General features: G+C 48.1%; 1 long non-coding RNA gene and 3 other non-coding genes across 5 annotated transcripts in view; 3 read left to right on the top strand and 1 right to left on the bottom strand.

Annotated features, from left to right (window-relative positions):
- The window catches only part of LOC125965142 (uncharacterized), a 23,027-nt gene continuing 9,511 nt past the window's right edge, over positions 1-13,516 (top strand). Inside the window, exons 1-3 of one of the 2 annotated variants that reach the window (XR_007478703.1) lie at positions 1-194; positions 1,726-1,824; positions 12,231-12,640. This is a non-coding gene — a long non-coding RNA (uncharacterized LOC125965142). Of the gene's footprint in view, positions 195-1,725; positions 1,825-12,230; positions 12,641-13,516 lie in introns of those variants that run through there. The other variant, XR_007478704.1, reaches the window with a different exon arrangement.
- TRNAV-CAC (transfer RNA valine (anticodon CAC)) lies at positions 2,164-2,236 on the top strand. Its single transcript has one exon. It is a non-coding gene; the product is annotated as a tRNA-Val (tRNA).
- On the bottom strand, positions 8,472-8,545 carry TRNAN-GUU (transfer RNA asparagine (anticodon GUU)). The gene has a single exon. It is a non-coding gene; the product is annotated as a tRNA-Asn (tRNA).
- TRNAH-GUG (transfer RNA histidin (anticodon GUG)) lies at positions 9,232-9,303 on the top strand. The gene has a single exon. It is a non-coding gene; the product is annotated as a tRNA-His (tRNA).

Raw genomic sequence — 13,516 nt, forward strand, 5'->3', positions numbered from 1 at the left:
CACAGGTAGTAGAAGGGCAGCCTCTCCTTTAAGTCCTGTCCACTCAGGATCCAAAAACGGTCTTGAAGAGACAGAGGGAGAGGTGGAAACACATTAAGGGAAAAGAAGAAATCCTATGCGAATTCCTCATCTAAAGGCACCCTGAAGATGAGGTCGTCGTCCGCAGGGACCGGGTCGTGCCGGCGCTGGTGAAGGTGAGTCGAGTTCCCCTGAGCAGTTGGCGCCAGTGCAGACCACCTTGGCCAGGCGGCCAGCGAATAAGCAGCCCCTCCGCCTCCCCAGATGGGCAGCACTTGATGGCAACCCAGATGGGTTGTTATGTGGACTTAATAAGTTCTTGCACAGTAAAGCCCCGAGGAACAGTGCTGGTCACACAGTGAAGCTCCGAGAAATCTGGTATTATTTCCACTTCTAACTCTACCACTGCTGACTTTCAACATTCCCCAGATAAATTAGTGTTTAATGGTTTAACTGATCTCTTCTGCCTCATATTAGTGACCTGAATCTGGAAAAGTGGTTGGTTTTGATGTTGATCTAAGTGGTGATCTAACTGCAATGGGGGACTGGATCCAACTTCATCAGTTTCTTGGACCTTGGACAGGCATGATGATTGTTCAGCTCACGGTAGACAATATTTTGCACATGCTTCCGGCAAGAAATTTCAATATACAGTCAGTTAAGTATTATAAGAAAAGTCCAAGTGTGTACCAGTGACCCAGTCTTTTTGGTTGCTTTTGTTTGTTTGTTTTGTTTGTAAGAAATAAAGGAGGGAAATATAATTTATCTGGAAGTTGTAGAAGATTTCCTCTCTCGGTTATAGTGCAGTGCTTGTAGCAAAGCAGCACTGACCCTGAAAACAACCAAATAAAGGCTGGCTTAAAGAAATTCTGTTTGAGGTCGTTGGAGAAATACCTATGCACCTAGGACCCCCAGGATCAGCAAGAGAGAGAGAGGAGAGAGAGAGAGAGAGAGAGAGAGAGAGAGAGAGAGAGAAGCTTATTGGAATGAAACTGATTCTCTACCTTTTCCTCTTAGCGCATTTGCCAGTTCTCGGCAAGGCACAAGCGACTGGGAAGCTGGGGACAGGACAGCTGCTGAGGGTCAGGGAAAACAGCAACACTCTAAGTAGTGTCACAAATCTGGCAATCAAATAAAAGGAGGAGGAGGAGGGCGAGGAAGAAAGGAGGGGTGGAGGAGGGGAGGGGAGGGGGAAAGGGAGGAGGAGAAGATGGGGCAGGAAGAAGGGAAGGGAGATGAGAAGAAGAAGAAGAAAGAAAGTAATGTGGGCTGTCCACGTATTCAGACTTAAGGAGCCAATATCCTGGAGTGGCTTGATGAGTGTGTTGGATGCTTGCTTCAGGATTTCCCCTTAAGACATTTGCAAATTAAGCCATGTGCATGTATGACGCTATGAGGGCAAGCAGAGTGTGGCTGAAAGAGAGTGGAATTTCCACCAGTATCGTGGTACGAAGGAGATAAAAATGGAAGTTCAGAATTCCTCAAGGGGCAGGACCCAAGGAAGCACCTCAGGGTCTCAGGTGGGAGCCCTAGCCATCTAGAGCATGGCACTGTGAGAAAACTAGCCCTGGGCTGAGACTTCCCTGCAAATCAGCTCAGTCAAGGACTGGATTGAGGTGATCTTCCCCTCTGCTGCCTGCTGGGGGAGAGGGTGCACAATCTTCAGAGAAAGATAACATCATGACTCTATCATTTTTCACACAACAGGTTCATCCTTCAGTCACAATATTCTAGGATTATAAAGGAACAGAAGCAAGGAAAGGTGGAAGTTGACTCAACAGATGATTGAGATATTGAAGTTAACAGGTAGGAACCTAAAGTGATATGTTTTAACTGTTCAGAAAATAGATGACAGGATCAGTCTTTTTCACCAACGGTAGAGAATCTTAAAGAACCAGTGGAAATTCCAGGAGCTGGGGCGTCAGCGGGGGCGACTCCTGCCCTCAGGTGCTTAGTTGTGGAACTGGAGACACTGCGTTGGATGCGGGATCCCGAAGTTAAGCGAGGGCCTCTCAGGAGTTCAGTCTTCTCGCTTGAGGGGTCGCTGGTGCTTCCCGGTTTATTGTTTGCTTTAAAACGTTGGTGACCAGGATACTGGTGGCAGGACCTAGGTTTTCATGGATGCAGCTGATAGCTCTCAGCACCGTTTCCGTAGTGTAGCGGTTATCACGTTCGCCTCACACGCGAAAGGTCCCCGGTTCGAAACCGGGCGGAAACAGACGTTCTTCCTTTCTGAAACTTTTACCTTCCCTTTCAAAAAAGCAAAACGGCCGAAAGGCAGGGGCTGAGGCAGCGGGCGCAGCTGCATTTTCCATCCCCAAGGGACAGGCCAGGAGTTCCGTTGCTGCCTGAGAGCCTGCTCAGCGCTAGGAGCCAGCCCTCCTTTCTCCGCTCTGAGTCACTGCGGAGTCCAGGCCACAGCCAGCTGACCCAAGTGCGCAAAGGACAAGGCTGACTTCGGCTCATTTTTACATCCGGAAATCCCCTCACCTCCTAAGCAGGCGCCTAAATCTCCTGTACACGCTGACACCTATCATGTCTGAAAACCAAGGAGTTCACTCCTGCGAAGCACCCTTGGCTTTCCCACACCTCAGCACACGCGCGGAGCACGTTGCGTGACAGGCCAAAAGAGCACGAACCCGACGCCGCCCCGGGTGCTCGACCAAAAGACACGTAGATGAAGAATGTCACGCTCCACGAACTGAGCGGGTCGGGGAGGCAAAGGAGCCGGTAACGTGCAGTTATCAGGGGAGCCCCCAGAGCCGGGTCACAGATCACGAAGTAGACGGATCCGCTCATCACCCGCTGAGAGCCCAAATGGGCCCCTAATTTAAAAGGAAACTGAGGTTCAGAAAGAGAGCATGTCCTTGCGTCGGCCGCACCTAGAGCTAAAGTTAGACTAGGATGAAACCCAGCCAGTTACCTTGTGGCCTGACCTCAGAGTCCAGAGTCGCCCAGGTCGGGAGAGCTGAAGGGTGATGAGCAGCGGGGCAGCGACTTGGGCGCCGCGCACTACCGCGTTCAGCCTAAGGGGCGCTGGGAATCGCCTTCTTTTCTGCTCGGCCCTTCTCAGAAATTCAACCTTTACTGTCACAATTTTCAAGTGGAGAGGCCAAATTTGAGAATCTGTCTCCTGCGCGGCTCCCTGGTGGTCTAGTGCCTAGGATTCGGCGCTTTCACCACCGCGGCCGGGTTCAATTCCCGCTCAGGGAAACCTCCTTTCGTGGAAGAAGAATCCGACTCTCTTTTCCTCCTTCATCTCAGAAACCTGATGGTTTCACAGAGTTTTCATCCAAAGACAACCTGCGATTTGAGTTCCAAAAACTCATTAAGACATTTGAAACATACAGAACACTTGAAATACAAACGTATATTCTGGACCTAACCGCGCAGAGTTAACATTTTCCCACGTTTGCTTTCTCACTCTCTCTCCATATATATGAACTGCGACGCCTTTGGAGTAACCTGGAATCCGTTCTCTCCAGGCTTGTAGAGAAGCTTCAGGCGGTGTTTGATTCGGCTGTCCCCCAAGTGCAGGCCAGGCACGTTCGCTAGTAGGAATCCCCCCGGACCGGCTGCCCTCTGGTCTCCTCCCGGTTGCCTTGGCGGGCAGTGGGGTCTTGGGTCAGCCTGAGCGCTGGAACCGCCTACCTGGGGAAAGGCCCTTCAGGGAAGTGCAGCTGCCCCTTGGCTGTTGCCTGGCTCCCCGGGCCCTGCAGAGGGCTGAAAGGTGAAGGATCTTCCGTGTGGTGGGAGGATGAAGGGAGCAGGTGGGAACTGCGTTAAAGGGAGGGGGAAAGTTCTCAAGAGCTTCCCAGAATTGTCTGCACGGGTAGACAATTTTGTGTGCATCACAAGAGCTTAAGAACTTCTGTCTAAACACCACTTTATGTTGTCTTCCGGATTTCTAATGATGTGGAAAGCATTGCTGGCACAGTATTCTAGCGTGTACACGTCTTGGATTTATTTTCTCTTCAAAATGCTCGTGACACTGAACGGCCTAAATTTCCTCTTCTGGTTTTACTGATCCAATAAGCAAACTTTAATTTCAATAGCGATTGAAGTTCGTAAAATTTAGGACTATGTGTTCCAGTAAAATACATGTGCCCTAGAATATCTTTTAAATAAAGATTATGTCGCAGAATTCTGTAAAATCATAGCGACTTAATTATGTCAGTTACAATTTGGGGGTAAACCGTTTTAGGCGTCACCCAATATATCATTCTAACATGCATTTTTCTATTAGGATTCGGTTTGAGTTGCCATTTTAAGATCTATTGTTCCCTTTAAGTTCTCTGGCTGATATTAAATTGAGTTAATTAATGTATAATCTTTGCCCGAGAGTATCTAATTAAGACAGGAAAAACAAAACACTGTCCAACTCGGTATAATGCAGCCGCATATTTTTATAGACTGCAGAGTGGTCAAAGTTTCACAGGTTAGGAGGAGTTGTGGGCATCTTTAGGGGATGATGGTGAACGCAGCCATCATGTCCCCTGAGGAAGAGTAAAACCCATGGCATAAGTGCTCCAGGAAGTAAGGAGCTGTCACTGGAGACCTGCTGTGTTCCTGAGGTGTTTGTTTACTATTATTTTTTTTTTAATTCCCAGTTCTTGGTCACCTGCCTGCTAGAAATGAAGTCATCCATTTTCCCATTCCTTCCTCTGCTTCCCGTGTTTCACTCACTGCTCCTGCCCTTAGGCTCTGGCAGGTGGACGAGCCTGACTGTGTTCCCACTGGGCTGCCCCTTTTGGATGCCTCAGGTGCAGGTGCAGTGGCGCAGGGACTTTGGGTTTGTTCACAATTCAACATCTCTCCTGGAAAGGGGCCTGGCACCTCATAAGCACCGAATTAAGTGCTTGGTGATTGAAGGCATTCTAATGCAAGGTCCTGACACGCTGAAGAGCAGAAGACAGTGGGTAAGATTGGGGACAGCCTAGAGTATGAGGGACAGAGAGAGACAGAGAGACACAGGCACACCAAGACAGAGTGAGTGAGAGCAAGGGGGGTGGGGAGAAAATGTCCTATCACATTTAGCATGTAAAAGCTGAAGAGCTCGGATTTTTGCTCATGAGCTTCAACAGAACAACCATGGGAAGGGAAGGGAAGGCAAAAACACTAAGAACCCAGGTCTGCACAAGATGCATTACCAGGAGCAAGATCCTGTGGTTCCAACAGTTTGTCTCAAATAGGATAATTTTTGTACAAATAGCCCAACACTGTCAAGGAATCATACAGAGACAGTCACGGTCATGTTCATGCACGCTGGTGATATAGCAGGGAGGCCAGTCATTAGATTGTGTGCATCCAACGAAAGCAAAAATACAATTCAGAAGATAAGGGAAGAGGAAGAAATGTCTGGGACCAGTGGCTTCTCCCCACTCCAGTCCATAAGCTGCTTGGCAGGAAGATATCTGGGGTCATTCTCGCCAGTCTACTCTGGACCCCATTAAGTAGGTCACCACCGGAAACAATTACAGTTGTTGGAAGACCTCCTAAACATCTTGGTAGTTTAGGTGCTGAACGTATGCAATAGGGTATCTCTGAGCAGTGCCCACATCGTCCTCTACTGTACCTCTGGCTTACGTGAGTCAGGAGGGCAGCACTCTGCTTGTGACATGTCAGTTAGCGATGCAGAAACTTTGTTGTGATGGCAAGAGTATGAAGAAAAGGCTCTTACTCTGCGTTAGAAAAATACATTGGGATACAAATCGGCCCACCTCCTATTGAAGTCAAGCTAGGAACACATAAAGAATGCCTTCAGCTTCTGGCAAAGGCGGAGTGATAGAAATCAGATTTACCTCCTGCCTGAAATCTCACCGCCGCCCAAACCACCCCCCGCCAAGAAATGAAAAAGATAAAAGACATGAAATACCAGTTTTCCAGACACTGTAAACCAGGCAGCAAAGGACAGCAACCCCGGAGAGATGAGACACAAACAAGGTGAGGCCTGCCACTGGCCCAGCTTACTGCTTTCAGAGAGTTTCCAGGCTGGGTGGGCACCAGGAGGGGCATCTGAGGCCAACTCCTTGGACGGTGGAGATGAAGCTGAGTGTTGGTAGGACAGCAAGGAAGCGAGAGTTCACAGGACAAAGATCCAGTGATAAGAGAGAGAGAGAATCCAGGGTTATGTAAGTGTCTCCCTGGAGCACTCCGCAGAGTAATGATTAGGGTATGCTTCTGAAGAAACGGCCTGAGGCCAAGGAAAGAAACTATTAAAATGATCATGGGGGCTTCCCTGGTGGTGCAGTGGTTGAGAATCTGCCTGCCGATGCAGGGGACACGGGTTCGAGCCCTGGTCTGGGAAGATCCCACATGCCGCAGAGCAACTAGGCCTGTGAGCCACAACTACTGAGCCTGCGCATCTGGAGCCTGTGCTCTTCTACAAGAGAGGCCGCGACAGTGAGAGGCCCGCGCACCGTGATGAAGAGTGGCCCCTGCTCGCCGCAATTGGAGAAAGCCCTCACACAGAAATGAAGACCCAGCACAGCCAAAAATAAATTAATTAATTTTAAAAAATGATCATGGAACAGTGCCTGGTGCTCCCACAGGACAGGCAATTGTACTCGCTTCCCCCAGCCAGACTGGACTTGGACTACTCATAATTCGTGGGTCATTGGGAAGGACATTCAGGAAACTCTTGTTTCAGTAGTGGGAATAATGAGCCCTAGAATGACCGACCCCCAAAATCATGAAAGCAAGATCCAAAGGGATCCAACTGTTTACAAGTCGCTTAACTGTACCACAGAACAAAACTCAAGAAGATATAGAGGAATACCACAATAGCCAGTGCCCAAGAAGGGAAACTCTGACAATGTCTGGCATCCAATCAAAGAATGCCAGGCATGCAAAGAGGCAGGAAAACTTGAGGTGTGAGGAGGAGACTAATCAATCAAAACTGAGCCACAACTGACCTGATGTTAAAATTAGCAGAGAGGACGTTAAGACAGTTATTATGACTGTGTCGCATATGTCCCAAGAGTTAAGTAGAAATGTAGAACACATACAAATGGCCATAATCAAACTGTAGACATGGAAATGATAACATCTGATATTATGTAATTCACCAGATAGAATTAATAGCAGATTAGACATTGCAGGGGGAATTTTAAAAAAAAAGGATCAGGGAACGTAAAGCCATGAACGACTGACGGTATCCTAAAATGAAACTACATACAAAAAAAGTTTTTTAATGAACATAGCATCACTGACTGGTAAGGTATGTTTAAAAGGCCCAATATAGGAGTAAGTTGGAGTCCCTGGAAAGACCAGAAGAGAAGGAACAATTTTTGAAGAAACACTGACAGAAAAATTTCCAAAGAGCCAAATGAACACTATGAGTGCAAGAAACACGAAGCAAAACACACTTAGCCACATCGTAATTAAACTGCGCATGACTCCATTGAAATAGAACAATATCTTCAAAGCAGAGGGAAAAGACACAGTATATACATAAAACAAAAATAAAGACTATGTCAGATTTCTCATCAGGAGCAGTGAGAAGACAGTGGAGCAACATCTTTAAAGAACATGGAATTCTATGCTTCCTCCCCAAGAAATGTCTTTCAAAAATGAAAGTGAATAATGACATCTACAGACAAACAAATGCTGAAAGAATTCGTCACCCGCTGACCCACACTATAAGGAATGTTAAAGGAGTCCACTGCCACCAGATGGAAATCTGGAGGTACACAAAGGGGCGAAGGACAACAGAAAAGGTATCTGCCTGGGAAAGTATGTAAGATTTTTCTTATTATTTAAGTCTCTTTAGAAACATGGGACCGATTTTTCTAAAGTAATAACGGTGGATTGTGGGGTTTAGGACACATGCAAAGTAAGATGCATGATGACAATAGCACAATGGCCGGCAGGGAAGAAATGCGAAGAGGTGTGGCATCGCTTGAAGGCAGACTGTGGTAAGTTACAGAAGTCTGTTATAAAGCCTCAAGCAGTCGCTAAAATAAGAAAAGAAAGAGTGAGACCTAATAAGCCAGCAAAGGAGCGGAACTGGAAGCATATACGAACCGTGTCAGCACTATGTGATCGAGCAACTGCTTCTCCAGAACTCTTCCCTCTAAGAAGACCTTGTACAAGGGGCCAAAGATACCTGTACAAGAAGGATGACTGCAGCATTATTTGTAACTGTGAAATCGTAGAACCAACTTAATTTCAAAAGTATATGGAAAGGGTTAAATAAATACTAGTACGTGCAAATAGGGACGGAAGAAAGTCCATCGTGAAAAGGAACTCATAAACTAAAGATGACAGCCGTATTCTTTCTAGGATTTCCAGACGACCTCTTCCGATAGCACCTTATGTCCTCGTGTTGTGAACACGACACGGGGGACAGGAGGGTAGTAGTGGAGGAGCCTTTTTCGACCTTTACGGGAGAGGATGTGCAGAGCAGAAAGACCCATGAAGCCTTTACTTTCTAAAAGAAGCGGAAGAATTGGCGTCCCCGGGTGGGCTCGAACCACCAACCTTCCGGTTAACAGCCGAACGCGCTAACCGATTGCGCCACAGGGACACACCTACAAAAGTCCTTCTCTCACCCCATAGAAATCAAACACCGCATCCGCGCCAGGCGGAGTAACTCGCCGTTCGCAGGACAGCGACGCCGGCTCCAAAGCCTAGGACAACCGCAGACGTGGAGTCGATGCAGCGCGTTCTTCCCGTGGAAAAGCCGAGCGTCGGGCGATTCCGAAGGCAGAAGGGCAGCCGAGTGTCCCCGCCGCAGATGCCAGCGCCCCGGAAACGCCCCCGGACCTGAGCCGAGGGGTCCCCGAGGGAAGATGAAGGCCAGGTTTGGCTCCGTGACGACTCCCCATTCGCTCCGCGCGCGCCGCCCGCCCTCCGTTCGGCCGCGGTCGCTGGGGCGCGAGCCGGAACCAGGGCCTGCGGAGGGTTGGTCCAAAGGGGCAAACGCGAAGACGCGGGAAAGAAGCCGGCGAGGTGGGCACGAGGACAGCTTGACTTCCCAGGAGGCCTGTGCAGAGGCACGTGCCGGATTTGGGGAGATGAGAATTGGGTTTTGGTTTGGTTTGGTTTGATCATCATGTACCAGAATTGAGAGGAAGGGAGTGGAAAACAGAGAGCGGGCATGAGAGAAGACTATGAATATCGACAATTGTCCAGGCACAGCGCAGTAATTGGAATGATTTTACGTCAACACCGTAACAGCAAGAATTCCTGTCGCCGCGGGGACCGTGGCGCGCCGTGATCGTATAGTGGTTAGTACTCTGCGTTGTGGCCGCAGCAACCTCGGTTCGAATCCGAGTCATGGCAACCTCCTCTGTCTCACATGGCACGGCGGCTCCCCTTTTACTTTGTCTTGAAACTTGCACCGGCCTGGGGACCAGAGAGCACTGCTTTCCCCAGGCCACCTGGCGGCAGGAGGTCAGGAGAAGGGAAGGAAACCCCACCCAGGCCACTCACCTCGTGTCTGAGCAGAAGGAAACCCAGGGCAGTGGTTTCTCTTCGGTCCTGCTCCAAAATAGGGAAGCCCGGCAAGGAGCCTCTTTTGCTGTAACTGGTGAAAAATGTTGTTTCTGTGTTACTCAAAATCTGCAGGATCTTAAAGACCAGATAAAAAATTTTATCAAATAGGCGACTCCCCCTGCCTAGACCTGTTTTGCTGGTTTAATCTTGGCTCCTGGGAATCTCTGCTCCGAGGACTTTTTCAATCCTTGGCTATTGTTCCCTTTAGAGTCACCGAAGTAACCTCTCTAGTGCCTTTCTATACTCTCAAGGATTTTAAGTGCCTGTCGGCAGCCACTCAAAAGACAAACGGTATCCATCAGGATTGGACAACTGGACGACCTTAACAGTCACCGCAGAAATGATGATAACGGTGACTACAGCACCCTCCGCCCTGACGACACAGCTAGTGGACACCAGCGAATATGTGTGATTCTTCTGCCTGCCTGCATCAATGCTGGTACCCGAGAGTACCGTTAGACTGAGAGCATGACCAAAAGCGGAGAGTTGGTAAAAATCAGACACAAATGGAGATCACACTTGAAACTTCCCCAGGCAGACAAACCCGTTTAGTCATACAAGGAAGAGCTCATTTAGCTTATTTTGCAAAACAAGTGAAACTCACCTTGGGCCACTTCTTGTTTATGCCTCTGAAAATCATAAACAAAGCCTAAAACTATTCGCCAAAACTGATGGGAGGTAACCATTTTAACCAATTCCCTATCACGAGGAAAACTCTAATGTTATAACCTGTCACTGCGAAGGACAAAACAGCCACCGCCCCCTCATGAGATAAGTTGCTTTCTAACAGTGTAGCACCTCTGAGCCTCCTTCCATATTCCGTTGGAGTGCTCCCAGTTCCTGAACGGTAAAGCTTTTTGTGCACAGTAAACCTTCACTAATTACTGTTTTGGTGATCACCGGTGGTTTAACGTCTGCTATATCTGAACTTTGACGGTGCCTCGACATTTTCATCCACCAGATTGGACCAACAAGGGAACTCCACATCATGCTGCTGTTGTCCCATGTGCTGGGGCTTAGTGACTACCCAGTCAGTCACGCAGAATCATTAAAATCATTGCCATTGTCCTCTGTTTTATTTGTTAACAGTCACTGTCCAGACTCCTTTCACTTTACCTTTGCCTCTTCTAGAATGTCATGGAAATGGGATCATAGTGCACACACTCTTGCCTGCACACCTCTTCATCTTTGCACAATGTCTCTGACTTTATCGATTGTTGAGTAAAGCAGATGTCATTCTTCTTTCATTGCTGAGTTGTATTCCATGGCAGTAACATAGCACAGTCTGTTTACCATTCACTCGATAATGAGCATTTGAGCTGTATCCAGTATTGGCTATTGTGAATAAAGCTGCTTTGAAGAGTCTTTCCACAAGAGATCTTGTGGACGTAGGTTTTCATTTCTCTCAGTGAAGAATAGCTGGTACCAGGGCGTAGTATACGCTCCACTTCATAAAAACCACCAAAGCCTTTTCCAAAGCAGTTGTACCTTTTTATGTTACCACCAACAATATGACGGTTGTGGTTATTCCACATCTTTGCCAAGATTGTTGGTGTTTCCTCTCCTTATGATTTTAGCCACGCTACTAAGAGTAGTGGTATCTCAACATGGTTTTAATGTCCGCTTCTGTGACAGCTAAAATTATTGAGGACTCCTGGTATGCTTTTTTGGCCATGTGCATATCTTCCTTTCTGAAGTATCTGTGCATATTTTTTCACCCATCTGAAAAAAAGTGGGGTTTTTGATCTTGGAAAAACTTGTTACTGGGCTGGAGGAGCTCATTATACTTTATAATGACAGGCGGTGAGGGTTGTCAGCTACGTGTTGTGAATATTTTCTCCCTGTCTCTAGCTTGCGTTTCCATTTTAGTGGCCTCCTTGGATGAGAAGATACGGCTAATGTTGATGAACTCTAATTTATCATTTGTCTTTGTTTTATACATTCTTTGGGTCCTGGTTAGTAAATCTTTGCCTACCACCAAATCACGAAGTATCCTCAAAATGCCTTACACCTTTAACTTTTATGTCTTGGTCTATGATGCACTTCAGATTGACTTTTGTGTGAGTGTGAGATAGAAATACAGCTGCCCCCCTCCCAATATGGAACCTATTTCCTTTCCCCATTGAACTGCTTTTATTGAAAACTCATTCACTAATTGAGCTATGGGTCGGTTTCAAGTCTCTGAACTCAGTCCATTTTCCAGTTGTGTACCCTGATGCAACTTGCACACTGCTGGTCTATGTTGAGGGGCGGCGGTCACAGTAACTCGTAATGTCAGGTAGTGCAAGTCTCCCCATTCCGTTCTTTTCCACACAGAGCGATACATTTTGCAACATGTAATAACTCAGGTTACCATCCCCCAGGTCAAGATATGCATGCCATCACATCATACTTCTCATTTCCTTGTGGGACACAGGCCCTCCCTCCCATGTACTGGCTGCCCCCTTGTGGCCAAAGAGCCTCTATTTTACTCTCTGGAGATAACAAACTCCCAGTTGCCTGCAGGGCAGCTGAACCATGCCAGAAAGATCTACAAGACTCGAAACAGTCGGGATTTTCGGATGCAGGGCCGGGGGCGGGGGGTGGTGGTGAGGGGGCGGCGGGAAGTTAGCTCACTTTTCAGGCCTTTGGTCTTAGCGAAAGTTTCCTTTAGTCATTCCTAACCGTGGAAAGTACAAAGCTTTGTGCTGCTTAACATTTCCTCTTCTTTCTAGGCAGAGAGAGTCCCACGGAGCATACCTAATTTGCGAAATTGTTCGCTGGGTGTGATGTTGAAAACTGGAGGCTGAGGGAGAGCTCTATCATGTTTTGTTTTGTGTGAATAAAAGAAAATGAGGAAGAAGCGGAGATACAGAGAGGGGAATAATAGGCTGGATGCTGAAAAGCGATCGTAGGGTCTGGCCCTGGATGTCAGATTTTGGAGAAAGAGAAGACATTGATGAGCATCTCCAGGGAAGGACTTCGTTGGAAAGAGCAGACACTTAAGGCTATTTTATGACGTTTTCCATTCGTTTATATGTACTTCTCCTTTCCCATCGTTGTAGGTAAGGCACAGGTGAGCTTGATTCGTTCGTTGCTTTTTGGAATGCATGCTTAAACAAAAGTGACTTCCACACTTCAAATATTCATCTGTGAACCTCCTAGACTCCTCTTAGGCGCCACCACCTGTGCATTAAAAGTAAAATGGGTCCAACCTGGGGACTCTACCTGGGAAAGTGCAATTAATATTAAGGGGGTGGGTGAGAGAGAAATGAGACAGTCTCAACAGTGGTTGCTTCCCTTACTGCAGTGGTTTTCATGTATGCTCCACACCCGATCGATCAATCCTTTCCTCAAGTCCTTTCCTCCTTTTCTCAAGCAGTTGAGAAAAAGAATTCAGTGAGTTGCATCCTGGAAATGCATGGATTTCGTGGCTAGGGAAGTTCAAGTATTCCCAAGTGGGAAGATTGGGGACTGCCTACTCACTGGTACCCGGGCCATCGTTGTCTGCTGTGTCTACTTGGACTGGACTGGACAAGGGGACTCCACTCGCCTTCGCCAGCCAGGGGTAGGACGCGGTTGCAGAGGCGGTCAACTTCATGGTGACTCCAGATCCTGAGGCCTCATAGGATTTTTCTTCACTTTCCCTCTCATGTCTCTTCTGCCTGCCCAATAAGAGAGGATTCACTGCCTTTCTCTCTGTCAGGACCCTTTTGGGGATCCCTTGTGGACAGGACTGAAGTGGGCCTCTGGTTCCCCCTAGGTGTCCCTCCTGGCTTGGGCGTCTCCGGAGCTCAGGCTGGCCCAGTACGGAACCCCCGGCTGGTGGGACCGCGGGGAGCCCAGAAGGCTACAGTAGCGGTGGTGGAGGTGCGAGCCCCAGGTGGCAGGTGCCACAGTCAAACCCTATTCTTCCCCGTGCACCTCCTCCTCGGGGATGCACGGGGCAGCTGGAATAAAGCGGCCCCTAAAACTTCTCTGCCGACTGAATCCAAAGAGGCATGAAGTCCCAGAAGCGGGG

Source organism: Orcinus orca, chromosome 1, assembly GCF_937001465.1.
Source record: "Orcinus orca chromosome 1, mOrcOrc1.1, whole genome shotgun sequence".
In the NCBI taxonomy this organism is placed as follows: Eukaryota; Metazoa; Chordata; class Mammalia; order Artiodactyla; family Delphinidae; genus Orcinus; species Orcinus orca.